Genomic DNA, 12,988 nt, shown 5'->3' on the forward strand with positions numbered 1-12,988 from the left:
TAGTCTTAAGAACAAGAACCCAAGGAGTGAATTAGTCGCCCCCACGTTAAGGTCCCCATACACGGGCCGATTATAGCTGCCGATATCGGTCCCTTGGACCGATTTGGCAGCTTATCGGCCCGTATAGGGGCAGAACCGAGGGGCCTGGCCGACCGATATCTGGCCTGAAATTGGCCAAATATCGATCGGCCAGGTTAGAAAATCCAGTCGGATCGGGGACCGCATCGGCTCGTTGATGCGGTCCCCGAACCGACTGCCCCTTTGCCGCTCGCAGAATTTGATCGTTTGGCCCCAGGGCCAAACGATCGAATTCGCCTACATGCCTCCCCGATATCGCCACCCGTAGGTGGGGATATGGGGTGAAGATCCGCTCGCTTGGCGACATCGCCAAGCGAGCGGATCTGCCCGTGTATGGCCAGCTTAAGATCTCTGCCATTGCAGGCAAGTAACAGCACTGAAAAGGCTTTCCATCAGCAACAATAGAAGTCGCCAGTGAAAAGCCCTTCACATCGATTTGTTTTCCGAACTTCCGCAAAGTTGCTTGCAGGAGGAAACTTTCATTACCGAAGCAACGCAAAGGGGTTTCTACCAGCGACTTCTATTGTTGCCTTTGTGGCCATACACAGGCAGATTTAAGCTGCCAATGCAAGTAGGCCGATTCTACATCTTTTCTAACCGTGTATAAGGCTCCCTGATCGATATCTGGCTGAAAATCAGGCAGGTATCGATCAGGCAAGTTTGATTTGCCCTTCGAATCAGGGGCCGCATTGGTTCATTGATGTAGTCCTCAGTCCAATGGCTCGTCTTTGTAATTCAATCGTTTGGCCCTAGAGCCCTTAGGTTGGGCATATCAGGAGATGGTGGCCATACACGTTAAGCTTGTTTGGCGAGGTCACCAAACAAGCGGATCTTAACGTGTATGGTCACCTTTAGATCCACTTGGTTTTCACTTATATCAATGAGGTATTGTTTACTGTGCTCACTGGTGACTTACAGATAATTTGTATCTGTTTTGTGAAATACAGGTCTCTTGGTAGCTGAAAACACTGTCGATATGTCAGAAATCTAAAAGGAAAAAAGAGAAAAAATCTAAAAATCAAACCTGCCCGATCGAGAGCTGGGCGATTTCAGGCCAGATGTCGGTCGGCCAGGGCCGTCGTTAGTGACCATACACGGGCCGATAATCTGACAAATGGGTCTAAGGGACCGATATCGGCAGCTAGAATCGGCCTGTCAATATTTTTTGGGACCGAAACGTCGGTTGTACATGCAATTATAATACACAACAAATTTTTTGAACCACAAAGACCCTTGGTGCTGGCTGTTTTATTCTGGTATGTATATAGATATGGTGAGCTATAGGAGAGGCACGATTTTGCGTAACTTGCTGGTACACAGTGATCCTATTGCATGCTATCAGAAAAAAATGGGGTCCTGGTTACGGGGAGACAAAAAGGGATGTTTTAAGTGTCCTAGTTGTACATCTTGCAGATATATGACTCCGGGTGAATCTTTTTTACACTCACAGACTGGCAAACGCCTTCTTATTAGACATCACATTACCTGCACTACTACGCACGTTATTTATCTTATAACTTGTCCTTGCGGTCTGTCATATGTAGGCAAAACCGATCAGACCCTTAGGTTACGGATGGATGGCCATCGTTCAGCCATCAGTACTGCATTCAGGGATGGCACTACAAATAAACCAGTGGCCAAGCACTTTCTTGAGAGAGGGCACAGGTTACCCACGTTCAGGTTTATTGTGATAGACCATGTTCCCCCCATTAGGAGGGGGGGCGATAGGTCTCAATTGCTTATGCAGAGAGAAGTTTTTTACGCTCAATACATTATCCCCCTTTGGACTGAACGAGTATTGTTCCTACACGTGTTTTCTGAAGCAACGTTAATGTATGCTCCAAGTGGCCTGTGGTATATATTTTTTGATTAATTTGTTTCTGATAATGTTATTTTACAATGTTTAGCAAGACATATGCAAGTTTGTTTGCATGTTGTGGCAAATCTACATTGTATTTTTTGGTAATGTTCTATGCTATATTGTCAGTTTACTTTAACTTGCACTCTACACTTGAGGGTTAACTCTCCTAATTTTCCTCCTTATGTGTTTTAATATGGTTTCTCCTCGGTACAGGGTTTCTGTCTCTTTGGTGTCTGTTTCAGTCACGGGATTGGGTGGAACCCTGTCTCTGGTGGGGGGTGTCTGTCTTGTTTTTACTATTTATATTTGAATTGGTTTTAAAGTGACTATGGTCTTGATAAAGGTCTCAGATACAGACAGAAACGTTGGCCTGTCGTATAATGTATTTATTATAATAAAAGTTATGTTTTAAATGATTCCCGGTGTGCACCAATATTCACTAGATTTTTATTTTTAATGCTTAATTGGTATCACCCGGGTCTATGGACTACGCTTAGGAGTGCTGAATCTACGTATCGTATAGATATATATATATATACACAAAGGATGGCACACCGCTACATAACATACCTCGGGTGCTCGGTAAAGGGTTCCAATAGTATAAAAAAGACCAGCAACTCCAAGATTTCTTGTGAAAAATCAAAACATATATTCAAAGTAGCATAAACAGCCGAAACGTTACGTTGGCTGTTTATGCTACTTTGAATATATGTTTTGCTTTTTCACAAGAATTTTTTTTATACTATATATATATATATATATATATATATATATATATATATATATATAATCTATACACACACACACACAGTATATTGCTGTAAGATTACATGACCCCAGTGCAGACTATTCACATCTACCTCACCCAGTGCTTAAACTTTAGCCCTCATAATTACATTTAAACCCTTAGTAAGCACTACAAATTCTCCTTAAAACCAGCCTTTTTTTTTGTCAAGCACCTGTATCTCCCTCTGCACTTTATACAATAGCTACAATTTTCTTCTTGTAACATCCCTACTCAACCTTGTTTGCCTCAGGCCATTCTCCCTACTCAACCTTGTTTGCCTCAGGCCATTCAAATAATTGCTCTCCATTTAAAAAAAAAAAAAAAAATATATATATATATATATATATATATATATTGCAAAAAAGACCAGCAACACCGGATCTATTGTGAATAGTAGATTATATTAAAAAATGCATGAACAGCCAATGTTACGTTTCGATCCCCATCGGGACCTTTCTCTATATATATATATATATATATGCATTTTAAACTTTTCCAAACAAAGATGAAATTAAGGAAATGTAAATAAAGCAGAGAAAGTGTTAGATTTCATTGAAATCCGTAGAGCAGGGCTGTCCAACTGGTGGCCCGCGGCCCCCCACCTGTCTGGCCGCTTTGATAGCTTACCTTTGTGGAAGCTTTAAATGGTATCAGTACTGAGATTAACTGGCTCCCTGCATTACTCACACCTCAGATTCAGGCTGTAATCCCCCTGTATTGTTTAATCATGTAATCCCCTGTTCTGTTCACACCTTTTAATGCCTTAATTGTTTACCCCCTGCATTGGTCACACCTCAGGCTGTAATCACCCCCATTGTTCACCTGTTCACACATAGATAGGGTAGGGCAGGCATAGTATGGCACACACAGGCAGCATAGGGCAGGCAGAGTATGGCAGACACAGGCAGCATAGGGCAGGCAAAGTATGGCACACATAGGCAGGGTAGGGCAGGCAGTACGCTGCCTGCTCTATGCCTCCCCTATGCTGCCTGTGTGTGCCATATTCTGCCTTTCCTTATTCTGCCTGTGTGTGCCATACTCTGCCTTCCCTATGCTGCCCCTGTGTGCCATACTCTGCCTTTTCTTATGTTGCCTGTGTGTGCCATACTCTGCCTTTTCTTATGTTGCCTGTGTGTGCCATACTCTGCTTTTTGTTATGTTGCCTGTGTGTGCCTTACTCTCCCTGCCCTATGCTGCCTGTGGGAGGTGAACCTGGCAGGGGTTTGTTCTGGGAGTTTGTTAGCATTTGGAAATAGTCATTATATGGTCCCTAAGGTGTGTAATTATATGCTCTATCCACAGAGGAGGAGGAGGCATATGGATTTAAGTGTATGTCTTAATATGACATAATATAATTCTTTCACATATGAATGAAGGGTGATATCCCTTCAGTGAGCACCAACCACTGGGTTTTTGCTGTGTTGCCCCCATTAATGTGGGGATGGTCTTAAAAGCTCTTGTGATAACACACAATACACACAGATGAAGCAGCAAGCAGCAACTACTGGCATGCATTAGATGAGTCTCTGCATATCTGCAAGTGAGCGTGCAAGTGGCCTTACAGAAATACACCCTGCCATTTGAATTCATTGCCATTTTGGCTTTGTTTTGATCTAGAAGCAGTTAGCCAAACTTTGACCATTTGGGCATGTTTCACCTGTGGGAGGGGAGCATTTTTTACACACCATCCCATTAGGGAAGACTAGATTCTCTATTATTTGCCTTTGATATTTCCCTATTTTAATACTAAAGGCTTTCATTTTAATTTGATGGATATATAGGGACTCCTCTTTGGTCTTTCATCCTGTCTCCAGGTGGATGTGTCTGGGGAGCCTGGTGCCAACAAGCACCAGTAAAAGTTCTGCTCTAGAGGGACAGCCCTTCTAGTGAAAGTCTGGGAGCAGAGACTTTGTGAACAAAGTCAGTTACAGGACTAGCTGTGTAAGGAGTATGTTCTAGGAACGCAAGATAGTTAGGCATAGCTATAAAGAGCAGTTTTGTGCTCCATCTAAGAATTGATAGGTGGAGGTAGCTTTCCCTTAGGCACTGCTAGCCTAAAGTGAAGAGACTGCAGTACTGACAAGGGATTTGGGTTATATTTACTTCCTGATCCATTTCTGCTGTAGGGCATATTGCAAGAAAGCCTAAAGGTGAACCATAAAACCTACCAAGCCGTCTCCACAATGGTCTCAGAGAACTCTGCACTGCTTATTAGTGTATGTGTCACAATCAACTACCTCATTTGCTTGGGAGTATTCACCCTGTGGAGTGTCTCAAATAAACCCTTTGTTGTTTTGTTTGCAAGAACCTTTGGTGTCCTTCTATTTCTACACAGCAGCAAAGAACTGTAGTTCCACAACACCATCTCCCTTCCTCCTTTACTTAGCAAGGGCCCATCAGGGTCCCCTGACCCCTGTTTTAACATCACTAATCTGGGAAAGGCCTTTTTAGCCAAGATAAGGTTAAAGATATAAAGAAAAACAATTCTTTGTTTATTACTGCTGTTATAACTAGATCTAAGTTAGATATTGCTAAAGCAGATTAATAGCATCCATGTGAAGCAATCGGGGAGGATAGTTACAGTTATACATCCTGCTTCTGATAGATCAAGGAATGCAGCAGATCAAGAGGTGAAACCTAAGTTGTTGAGAATTGTGTTGTGGACTGTAGCAAGGAGGAAGCTGTGGTAATTTATAGAAACATAGAATGTAATCTGATCCAAATGGCTCTGAATATTTGCGATATTGCAAGTGTAAGACACATTTTCATAAATCCTGATGTTTTGTTGTACAAACTGAAATAATCATATGATGTGGTATTTTATGCATTGTAAAACACAGCTCTGTAAAACCAGTTTGTGTTGAAAGACTGAGCAGGTTTTTAGGCTAATGTCAGATGAGGCGTCAGGCGTATATTTTCGGCCGAAAATAGTGCCCTCCGCTTCCTACCTGTGCATGCACCCGAATGAATGAAATATGCTCGGGTGCAGGCACATGTAGCCGAAATACGCATAAAAAAAAGCCTGCACCAGAGCGTATCTCATTCATTCCAGTGCAGGCACAGGTAGGAGGTGTATGGCCAGGCGCCTCGTCTGACATTAGCCTAAATTGTTGCTTGATGGTGTCAAGAGAAGAGGGATACATGGTTGTGGGAGGCTCCAGGTACTGTATATTACAAGGGCATGAAGGTTGTGATACTATTAAAAGTGAATAGGCATAGGTTTTAAAAAATGTAGGGGTATTTTTCCTTTTCTTAGATTTGTCTTTGCAAAGACCTGCACGTAATACATCTTTACCAAAGCTGGAAGGGGAAAGGAAAGGCTAACAGCAAATGTTTTAGCAATAATAAAACAAGAATACTAGAGACAACACCATGGGGTTATTAATAAACCCTGGGCTAATTTGCACCTTGGCTGTAACCAGTGGCAACCAGAATGCAATTAATTTATGAGGGACAGGCTGGGGGACGCATATAGTCATCCACCCTCCCACCCCTAAATTAGGGAACACTGGCGGGCAGAATGCACTGAAACCCTGGATAAAAAATACCTAGTAAATGAGCACCAAGGCACACTTCTTTGCATCACTTAGTACTCTAGAACTTGCAGCCTGGGCCATTTTAAAATGAGCCCTAAGGCATCATTTACAAAAGAGCACGCTGCAAAGTGCAGAAAAGTGGGTGCAAGCCACTATGATTTTTTTAATTTGCACCCTGCCCTGTACAGTGCACCGTGGGCGCACATCTCTGAGCTCCAGAATGGAGCACAAAATCTGCAGTCCTCCAATGAACACATAGCAGTGCTGTATTCATAGGGTGGGCTGGTGGAAACACAAAGACATTCTATTCTGGCCCCCTAACTTTTGTGTTATTAATGCGCACAAGTTAGAGGTAGCTTCAATGTCTACTCTTTGGCCAGTGTTGCGCTCTTTAAACCCCCTTAGTGCTATAGATCTGTGCCATTCTGACATCAATGGGCAATGGGCAATAAGCTGGGATAATTGCTGGGTGAGAAGAACACAAATGAAGGCATGAAAGGGCCACCCAAACAATTAGAGAAAATTAGAAGCATTTGAAACTTTCTTTGATGCTGCTTAGTTCTGCTCTCCTTAACTGCAATCACTTGTGTTACAAGGCATTTGGTCAGGCCTCCTCACAGAACTGCTCTGGAATGTTAAAGGACTAATCTGAGAGCCATGGGAATACATGAGGTATCATTTTCAGCTAACATTTTTGCAGCTAACAAAATAGGCAACAGGTTGCTTCTGAGGGCTAGTTTCTGTAAACAGAACTCTACATGTTCATGTCAGTGGTGCAAAAACAGAGCTTAATGAAAATTAGCATTTTCAACAACTTAAGTATGTAATAGTTGAAGAAAGATTTTATTTTTTATGGAAAGATCAGAGGGAATATATAAGAAACCACTGAAGAAGTTGTAGACAACAAAATATGCACCATCAGATACTGTATTTGAGTTTCTCATTCTACATATTTATCTAAAAGGTCCCACATTATAGTGTTAAGGTTTGTTAGATGTTTAAACATCAGAAGTCAGATTCAAGTTTTCTATTGTGCTTCGACTGTCTGAATCTTCACTTAGGACAGTACAGGTACTAACGGACTACAAACGTTTCTGCATCCCTAGAATCATCATCAGGAGTAGTTCCATTTGGAATTTTTAATAAATGCATGGTATTAATTTTCATCTATTTTTACTTTTTGTTTTAAGGTAAATATTCTGTTACTATGTAGTCAATACTTTGCAACTGTATTCCTATTGAACACATTGGTGGACACAATAATACTGGAATTACAGGCGGAAATGATGCATTGTGTGTAAAAAAACATGAAGACTGCATTGGAAATTGCACACTGCACTTGAAGGACTGGCTTGATGGACAATGTTGATGGACAATGTTAGGACTTCATCAAAATGTATTTCAAGCACAGGAGCGATACAAACTGTTTGCAGGCCGAAGGAGAGATAAAGCCTCGCAACTTAAAGAATAACTTTTTTTTTTATTCCTTTAAAGAAGCTGGGGCAAAGATTTTATGATCCTTAATAAACTTCTTATTTGAAACGTATGGGTCCAAGCACTTTTTCTAGCTTTTCCTTCCACAAGTTAAAAGTTCAAGGTTCTGAGGAGTTCAAGGTTTTGGGGAGATTCCAGACTGTTCAGAGGTTGTTAACAATAGCTCATTAGATGGCAAGACTTGGAGGTGAGTCATGAGTGCATCCTTTGCTGCATCCCTAGTCTCACTGCTTGATGCACATGTCCCAATGTTGTCCCCACTATGCACAGACAAAAGCTCTGACTTTGCGACGTGCTTACTTTGTCGCTGCTACATTCTCAGTATGTATCTAGTGTTTAAATGGACACTGAAACTATTCCTGAGACTGAATGCAAAGTGAAAATGATTGCTGTGCCTGAGGCATTGAGGTGGGGCAGGCAAAATATGAGATTTTTAAATACCTATATAACAGTTATGGATATTTTAATAGAAAAAAGAATTTGGGTTTCATGTTTAGTTTCAAAAGGACTTCTATTATACAGCTTTATATGTCTGGGTGACAGGTCCCCTTAAACTGAAAATCTACTTTTCAATGAATTTATAAAAATCTGCACCTTGCTTAAAAAAATGGGACTTGCAGAACTTACAAGAATGATTGTGGTTGCTGAATCTACCCCTTTTCAGTGCTATCATCTGCATTTCCTAAGCAAAGGTTATCCTGCAAACCCAGGCTGGGCTTCCACTAACAGCTCCAAATATTGTACAGTTGCAGAACATGTTGGCGCTTTATAAATATGTTAATAATACAAATATACTATAAATACATTGTGCTCCACTAATCTAATACAGGCTCATATTCCTTGCACTGCATCCCCTATGCTTAGATTCTAAACTCTATGGGCCGGTACCTCTGTCCAACTGTGTATTTTAGCACATAACACTTAATTTCTGTATATTTATACTTATTTATTACTATGCTTGTTCTTCATTATTTATTATGCTTTCCCTCCCTGTGAGTTCTACATTATGTACAGTTATTTATACATACTGTACATACAAATGCTCATCTCAAACCTACACAGGTATTTGAATTTGGTTTCATAATAATGTTTTAATGTTGGGAAAATGTGTAACAACATTCCTTTTACTGGAACATATTTATTTTATCATAGGGTCAAGTAAAAGTACATGGGTACTTTTACTTGACCCTATGATAAAAGTACATTAATGTCCTCTACAGGGTATAATACTGTCACAATATATATTTCTGGGGAATTGTCTTCTATATTCATTTTTCAGTACACCAAAGGTTCAAAGGGTTAGATGCCATAAATTGCAGCATATTCCCTAGTATCTAATCTGTAATAAAACCTAAGGTCAGGTTTTTACTCCAAGGTTAGACATTAGAGATCACTTTTACCTAGCTTCCAAAATACAGACTAACTTCTTAAATATTTGTGGAACAGTGAGATAACTGGGAATAAGAGCTAGGCGAGTATGGCCATGGCTTGCTTTGGTGATAGGAAATGGACCAGCATTGTATTGTACTTGGGTCTGTACCTAAACAAAGAGATTATTAACATTTAGGGAAAAGACACACGGAGTGATTAGGTGCCACAATTTAGCTTCCATAGGTTAATATACAAGTCGCCGCGTCTTGGCCTGGTCTGTCTTTGCCCTAAAGCTAATTCAAGTTCTTTAGAGGCCATTCAGCATTTAGAGGCCATGCTTTCAGTTTTGTACACAAGTCATTGTAAGTACTGTATGACTAAACAAAGTAAAGGAAGAGTCGGATTGGCTGGCATCAGGGAAACAGGCAGATTGGTAGTGCAGCTATTGAAAATATCTCTACTGTATAGCCTCTTCTTCTAGGGAGAAGAGTGTTTAAAAGGAAGCATTAACAATTAGAAATAATTATTGCTTAAGTTGGTATAATTAAATCATTACACAGACTGCAGCTGCTCTTTGTTACACTTCTATTTAGGTGTTGCCTACCTACCACAAACTCAAAAAGAATATCTTTCCATATACATATATATCACAAAAGTAAGTTCTGCAGGTGCAATACATGAAACATACAGAGTACAGAATTCTAAAACCTTCTTACCTCTCAAAACTCATTCACAGTGTTTCCTATATAGGTTTTCCACTCTAGTAGGACTGGCTGTTGGGTACGTCAGTCTTCTTTCTTTCCAAATTCTTTCCTTGACCAATTCATTTTATCTTGAACATTTATGTTCATGATACTTTTTATTAGAGGGTTTGGGGTTGTTTTTTTATTATCATCACCCTTTATTTCTAAAGCCCAAACATCTGGAGCAAATAAATGTACATATGTACTTTTGAAGTGTGAAAGGAAGCTAGACTACCCCAGAGGAAACTAGCACAAGCACAGGAGAACATACAAACTACTTGCAGATAGTGCCTAGCTGGTATTAAACCCCAGTAATGGAAGATAGCAATGCTAACCACTGTGCCAGAAGCTGAAACTTAACTTAAAATCATAACTGAAACTTTTGTATTTTTTTTTAGTTATTTGTTAATGTAATTGTTATTGAAAGCAGTATCGCTCTGTCCTTTGTTATTCACTGCATTGCTAGTCCTGACTATAGTCAGCTCTCCTTATCAAAGTCTTTCTTTTGTGATTCTTTTTCTTGAGACTCAAGTCAAAGCACATAATGTGTTTCTCTGCCAGTGCCCCATGTACATCCTGTAACTGATATGAATGGAAGCCACCTGTCTGCAAATGCATATATGTATTTCAGAGCAGAAAAACACATCAAACCAACTTTTTAAAAATAACTAAAAATCATTTATCAAACTACATTAATGTTCTAATAACACACATGAAGGCCAGTATTAGTGGCAATCCTACTCAGTGACTGCCTACCAAAAGCTTGTTTCTTAATAATGAAAACATTCCACTGTGGCTTTTAACAAGTATTACATTTCTAGTATTACTTCGTCTATACAGTAAATGCATATTTCACCAACGCCAACAAAAATATATGTGCATAGTATTATGAACAAATATGTGTTTTTCTAAACCTGAACCAGAAAACCATTCTAAGCAGTGTGCAGAACAAACATGTAATTAAACCCATAGACAGCTATATGAGAAGCAAATAACATACTCTGGCTTCACATGCTTATTATTCAGTGCCAAGAGAAGGCAGACTGTTTAAGGAATACCCAACTCCTCTTTAAACACTACAATCTTTCAGCAATCTTGTCCTTAGGGCCTTAAGAAATAATAATGATTACTGAATTTACCAAGATAATGAACCATTCCTTGTACTGAGCTAATAGTGCTACAATTAAAGTACATTATATGTCTATGAACAAGAATTTTGATACTTGAAAGGCAGTGAATGTTCTAGGAAATATTATTATTAGCAGAGGAGATGGCATGACAAGCCGCTGGTGCACTAGTTGTTGCTAACAATATATCCCACATTATATCCATGACACCTGGCAAAAAGTTTTCTGCATACTTTACTGAGAAAATGAAAGACAATTTCAACTGCATCTGCAACTGAGTTAACTTCTCCTATTGAGCAAAGATATGGACCCAAGTTGTTCGCTATTTCTAGCACAACACAAACATGCAGTGGTTTTCTGCAAGGTTTCCATATTCTTGGTTCTGTATAGCATCAAACCTAACTCTCCAACAAACCACAGTGGAAAGAATGTCAATAAATAAAATGTATAGCCGCAAGTCATTTCAAATTGATGGTGGATGAAAAAAAATAAACAGTTCATTTCTATCTGGAATGTAACCACATACACAGACATCTTTATTTACAGTGCTACTTTATAAAGAGCCAGTTTCATAAATATAAAGATGTTTTCATGATCAAACTTTGCAAAATTCATTGTCTGTTGATATAAACCTTTTTTTTTTTTTTTTTGCTTCATTCTCCCATTCCACTGTCTGGTGATGAGATGCAGAATGTATTGTGCAACTGAGAGCATTTTAAGGGCCAGGGTTGGACTGGGCCACCAGGAAAAACCCGGTGGGCCCCGGCGGCCCAGACCCGATCCCATTCCCCCAGCCGCTGGTGTCCCTACCCTGACACATTGAAAGTATGTTTTGTGCTCATGGGAGGACATCGGGCAGATGGCGGGGGCCACTGAGGGGGGTTAGGGGATGTGCGGTTGGGGGCCCTGTGGGGGGTTAGCCCCAGTAAGCCTCTGCAGTCCAACCCTGTTAAGGGCTACTGCATATGTGGTGTTTTGACCACCACCTCTTGTTGCAGTGCTGCACTTCATAGATATAGAACATGATGTACCAACATTTACCCTGTATACATCATTATAGTCTGGAAAGGTGGTGGGTACATTTTTGCACAATAAAACAACTATGGAGGGCAAACTACAGCACAGGGACACAATCCCATAAAACATTATACTGAAGACACGTGAGTAATTTTATTAGCATAGAAGCACTCAATACTGCCCCATCATTATACGGACTGTTATTCTAACTGCTTGCAAGATGACAATTGGACCTGTCCATGTAATTCCTCACTTGCTAAAAAGCCATCCAACTCCTTGAAGCAATCTAATGCAGTGCTGTCCAACTGGCGGCGGCCCGCGACCCCCCTCTGTGTGGCCCCCCACCTGTCTGGCTGCTTTGATGGCTTACCTTTGAGTAAGCATTAAATGGTATCAGTACTGTGATTAACTGGCCCCCTGCATGGTTCTCACCTCAGATTCAGGCTGTAATCCCTCTGTATTGTTTAAAAATGTAATCCCCTGTGTTTTTCACACCATTTAATCTCTGCATTGTTCTACCCCTGCAGTGTTCACACCTCAGGCTCAGGCTGTAATCACCCCCATTGTTCACTTCTTCACACCTCAGACATAGGTACTGTAGGCAGAGTATGGCACATACAGCCAGCATAGGGCAGGCAGAGTATGGCACATACAGCCAGCATAGGGCAGGTAGAGTATGGCACACACAGGCAGGGTAGGGCAGGCAGAGTATGGCACACACAGGCAGGGTAGGGCAGGCAGAGTATGGCACACACAGACAGCATAGGACAGGCAGAGTGCTGCCTGTGTGTGCCATACTCTGCTTGCCCTATGCTGCTTGTGGGAGGTGAACCTGGCAGGGGTTTGTTGTGGGAGTTTGTTAGCAGTTGGAAATAGCCATTAAATGGTCCCAAAGGTGTGTAATTATGTACTGGGGGTTGCTCTGCTATCCACAGGGGGGGAGGAGGCATATGGAATTTAAGGGTATATCTTAA

Source organism: Xenopus tropicalis, chromosome 2 (assembly GCF_000004195.4).
Source record: "Xenopus tropicalis strain Nigerian chromosome 2, UCB_Xtro_10.0, whole genome shotgun sequence".
Taxonomy (NCBI): domain Eukaryota; kingdom Metazoa; phylum Chordata; class Amphibia; order Anura; family Pipidae; genus Xenopus; species Xenopus tropicalis.